The sequence below is a fragment of the Myotis brandtii genome, unplaced genomic scaffold (assembly GCF_000412655.1).
Source record: "Myotis brandtii unplaced genomic scaffold, ASM41265v1 scaffold1733, whole genome shotgun sequence".
Classification (NCBI taxonomy): domain Eukaryota; kingdom Metazoa; phylum Chordata; class Mammalia; order Chiroptera; family Vespertilionidae; genus Myotis; species Myotis brandtii.
Window position 1 is genome coordinate 415,816 of NW_005356400.1, and position 4,514 is coordinate 420,329.

General features: G+C 66.1%; 1 protein-coding gene and 1 long non-coding RNA gene across 2 annotated transcripts in view; one reads left to right on the forward strand and one right to left on the reverse strand.

Annotated features, from left to right (window-relative positions):
- The window catches only part of ALG14 (ALG14, UDP-N-acetylglucosaminyltransferase subunit), a 14,506-nt gene that overhangs the window by 8,367 nt on the left and 1,625 nt on the right, over nucleotides 1-4,514 (forward strand). The gene's annotated exons all lie outside the window — the stretch shown is intronic.
- The window catches only part of LOC106725575, a 4,337-nt gene continuing 1,111 nt past the window's right edge, over nucleotides 1,289-4,514 (reverse strand). The window contains exon 2 of the long non-coding RNA XR_001361458.1: nucleotides 1,289-4,290. This is a non-coding gene — a long non-coding RNA (uncharacterized LOC106725575). The remainder of the gene's footprint in view (nucleotides 4,291-4,514) is intronic.

Genomic DNA, 4,514 nt, shown 5'->3' on the forward strand with positions numbered 1-4,514 from the left:
AGGTCACGCCAGGATCACGTCTCCCCGCGGGTCCCTGCGCACTCACACACTCGCCGTCCAGCAGCCTGCGTGACCGAGCGTGTCGCATGTCCCACAGGGAGCGCGAAGTCGGGAGACCTGAGTCAGTCCACGGGAGACACGGTTCTGTGCCAGTCCCACGTCCCTGGTTCCCCGCTGCCGCCCGAGCTGCCCGCGCTGCCCTGACCCCAGGGTGACGCCCTCCATTCAACTGTGGCCCTGCTTCCCGCCCTCCGTGGCCTCCGAGCGCAGCCCGAGCCGAGCAGGCTGTTTGTCCGGGAGAGCGCTTTGAATTGCCTTTTGTTTCTCCACGTGGAGGACCCTCCCAAGCTTGCAAATGGATGTTCTCTCCTCTCCCACTGGCGCCTCCTGGGAGGCCGGTGGGGCTCGACCCTCTGCCCATCTTTCCCTTTCCCTGCTGTGGCCGTGCCAGGTGGGCACGGGGCCTCTCCCTCCGGTGGTGCGGGAGGTGAGCGGGCGGAAGGGCAGCCTGCGAACAAGGCTGCTTTCAGAGGGCAGGCGTGTGGTCAGCAGGGAGCTGGGGAGGCGGCCCTGGGCGGGCGGCCGGGCTGAGGCGGAGCCGGAGAGAAGGGAGGCTTTGAGCGGCTCTGAAGTTCAAAGGCCCAGCCGCCCAGGGCCGCCCAGCCTGAGGCTCGCGCCCAAGGCCCTGTGAGGGTCTGGCCCTGCTTTCACAGCCTCTGAAATCAATGCAGGGCGTTTTGTGGGTGTTTTTCAAGCCCCATTTGGTCTGAGGGTGGAAAGGAATGAAGGGGCTCCCACAGGGAGCTGGGGGGGTTCCCTGCGGCTCACAGCCCCTCGGCCAGAGGGATCGGGTGGCAGTGGCCTGGGAGCTCGGGAACCTGGGTGCCCGCCATGAGCCCCGGGGCCTCACCCTGCAGTCCTGGCACCGATGAGAGGATGAGAGGGCTGGGGCTGGGGCGCGGGGTGAGGTCCATGTGGAGGCGAGAGGTCGGGGAGGAGGAGGGCGGAGGCCGCCAGCTCCCAGGTGGCGGCTTTGAGGTGGTGGAAGGAACCCCAGAGGGAAGCAAGTTGCACAACTGCCCAGTTACCTCTTCACCTGACGGGTCCCTGGGGTCCAGCTGGGGGCGCTGCTGGCGGCAGGTTCTGAGTGAACACGTCTGGTCAGAGCCATCGGAGGTGACCTGTGTCTCCCTCCTGAGCAGGCGCCGTGGCCTGGTTTCTATGGAGACGAACTGACCCGTCGGCCAGCCCCCACCTGAGCCCGGGCCCCAACGCCCAACGTGGTCCCTTCTTTTCTAGTTTATTTTAGAAAAGGTTGCAGCGCAGTGTTAACTAACAGCCTCTGGGGACCAAGCCGTCGTCTTCATCGTCCGTCCATCTTTCCCGTCCCCCCAGCCTTGGGGAACGATCCTGTTTAGGCCGGGGGTCCTCTGGGGTCTGCCTTCGGGGCGTGTCTGCCCCGCCTCCTGCTGGGACTCCCCGCAGTCAGTGGTCATGGCTCCTCCTCAGTCGGCTGCAGAGAGGCGGCCCTTCTGCAGGGAGCACGGGGTGGGGGTCCCAGTGCCACCAGGACCCGCAGGCCGGTGGGCAAACTCCATGTCCTCCAAGACACGTGGCAAATCCTGCAAAACGACCCCCGCCCCCAGCCCCCGCGGTGAACAGGACGAGGGCGCATCTGCAGGCCATGCCGTGGCTCTCAGGACCGGGGTCAGCGTTTCGCTCAGAGGGGAGGAGGTTCGGTGGGAAGCAGGTCCGAGCCTGGACTGTGCTGCCCACGTGCGAGGTACCACACGCTCCCGCTGCTGAGACCTCGGGACAGAGAGCCCGAGAGCCTGGGCCCGAGAGCCTGGGCTCACCCTGGGGAAGGAAATCTGCGGGGGTGGGGGGGGCAGCCCGGGGCGGCCCGTCCCACTCGTTAGCAAATAGCATCCGCTCCTGGCCGCCCTGATGGCGCTCGCGGACGCCAGGACGGGCTCTGACGAAGCAGTTTTGAAGTGTTTACAGCCGACAGCCTGTGGAACAGGTTTGCTCTGTGGCCTCAGTAGGCATGTTCCCTGCAGCCAGGTGTCCATGCAGGTCAGGTGGCCCCGGCCACGGCGGCAGGTCCAGGTGCTGTTTTCCTGAGGGTTTGCTGACCCGACAGGGATCTGCAGATGAGTCGTGTCAGCGGGGGCAGTGCCAGCTCGGGGCTCGGCCTGCTGCTGCTCCAGCCTCCCCAGGCCATGCCCCTCGCTCGGCTGCCCTCGCTCAGCTGCCCTCGCTCGGCTGCCCTCGCTCAGCTGCTCCCCCTCGGCTGCTCCTGCTCAGGGAGCGGGAAGTCGGGAGACCTGGGCGGGCGGTCGGGGAGCGGGAGCCGGGCGGCGAGGCTGTGCACACCCGTCCAGGCTTCCGGTTATGTGGTTTCACCAAGACCTCCCCCCCCCACCCCCGTCCGTTTTACATTTTTTCTACAAGTTCCCTAGTGTTGATCCCCGTCTTTGCACCCAGGGCACCCGCTGTGGCTGGCTGGGAGGTTGGCCAGGGTGGATTTCTGAGAATGAGTCTGAGCACAAAGTGACAGGAGTTGGTGAAAGTCAGCAAAACCATTGCTTCATCATCGAGTTGCATCATTAATGGGAGAATCTGAAAGTTAGCGATGCTGTTTCTGTTTGTTTGTTTAAGGAAAATGGTCTCAAGGCGATGCTACAGAAAAAAGAGAACTTGTGGCTAAAGACATGGTGGGCAGCGTGTCTCCCCTGGGGACGGCACGGGCAGCGTCCGCGGGAGTCCGTCCGTCCGACACTGGCTGGGACCCGGGAGGAGTGGTTCATGCTCTCGTCCGTGCGGCTTGAGCAGACCTGGGGGCCGTGCACTTGTTTTAGTTGCCGACGGAACACCAAGCAGAGGTGATGAAGGGGCGTCCCTCCTGGGCGTCCTGTGGGAGCCCTGGCGTCTCCCGTCGGGGTGCCTGAGCCGTGGGCTTGCAGATGGTCACCCAGAGAAGAAGTGCCGGCCCAGCTCCCCGAGGCTGCCCTGGGGGGCGCTGGGTTCTGCCCGTGCGTTTCTCCCTCGAGCGATGGGGTCGTGGGGTTTTCCTCTGATGCCGTGGATGTGGTGGCGACACTGATGGGCGTGGAATGGGAACCCGCCTTGCGTCTGCGCCGAAGGATACAGACACTTCGTGAGAGTCTGGTTGTGTGTGTGAGAGACAGACAGACAGACAAGAAGAGAGACAGGCCCGGAACGGAGGCCAGAAGACGGAATTCACCGAGTGCAGCCGCACTGAGGTGCTCTCCTGGTTGAGGACGGGGCCGCCTGGTGCCAGGGGGACCACGTGCTCGGGCACTCGCCTCAGAGCTGCTGCCCTTCACGCCCCCCCCCCACACACACACACACACACTCCCCGGGACCCCAGCACCGCGCTCCCTCCCGTGGCCCCGCCGGAGGCGGGCCCTCCTGTCCGAGCCGCTGCTGTCTAGGCCTCATCGTCAGCCTCCTGGGCTGTAGGATGTGCGGCCGCACTGACTCCCCCTCCTGTTAAGGAAAACAGGAGCCGGCTCTGACCGACAGGAGAGAATCTGGTGGGTGAGACGTGGGCGAGGAAGCCCCGCCGCCCCTGCCGCCTGGAGCAGAGGCCCCTCCGTGGACTGGGGGACGCAGCTCCCTCCGTCCCGGCCACGCTCCTGGGCAGCGGACAGGCGCCCTCTGGAAGCTGGCACAGACCCCGCTGCGTGGCCCGCAGGCCCCTCGCCTCTCTGTGCCTCCTCGTCTCCGGGAGGGTGGCCACGGCCACCGGGAGGACAGCGCAGGGCGGGAGGGAGGTGGTTGTGCAAAACGCCACCTTAGGTCTGTGCCTGGCACCTCGCAGTGACCTGTCAAGGTCAGGTGCTTCCCTGGCGGGCGGGCTGGAGGCTCCTGCAGCGGGGTGAGGGGGGGCCTCAGCATGGGCTCAGCATGGGCTCGGCCTGAGCTCGGCGTGGGCTCAGGGGGGCCTAGGGGGGTTCAGCGTGGGCTTGGCAAGGGCTCGGCATGGGCTCAGGGGGGCTCAGCGAGGGCGAGCGCTGGGCACAGGACTCAGGCCTTCCTGAAGACGGTGCCAGGGTTGGAAGCACAATGGAAACGATAAAAGACCGAGAGGACAGGAAAAGGCACCTTGACCGTTTGCCCAGGACAGGAAAGCCAGCGGTTCCGTTTCCTGCGAGCGCAGCAGCAGCGGGTCGGGAAGCAGAGGTCGCTGAGTGACCTTCCCGGGACGCGGGGCAGCGGCTGTGCCGCGGGGACAGAGTGAAGGTGAAGCTCCGATTCCGTCTCCTGTGACCTCCCAGGAAGGCGCGACAGCAGTCATGACCTCCTCGCCGTGCCCGGCACGGCGCCCACACGGACCCCGTGGCAGCAGTGAGGCCATGGCCTGCAGGGAGCTGCGCCTGGTGTGGGACCTGCTGGGCGTGTCCTGTCGTCTCCATGGGCAGCCCCTGCTGTCGCTGCTCAGTGGGCCCCTAACGTCCCGTCCTCCTGCCACCCACCCACAGCACCCC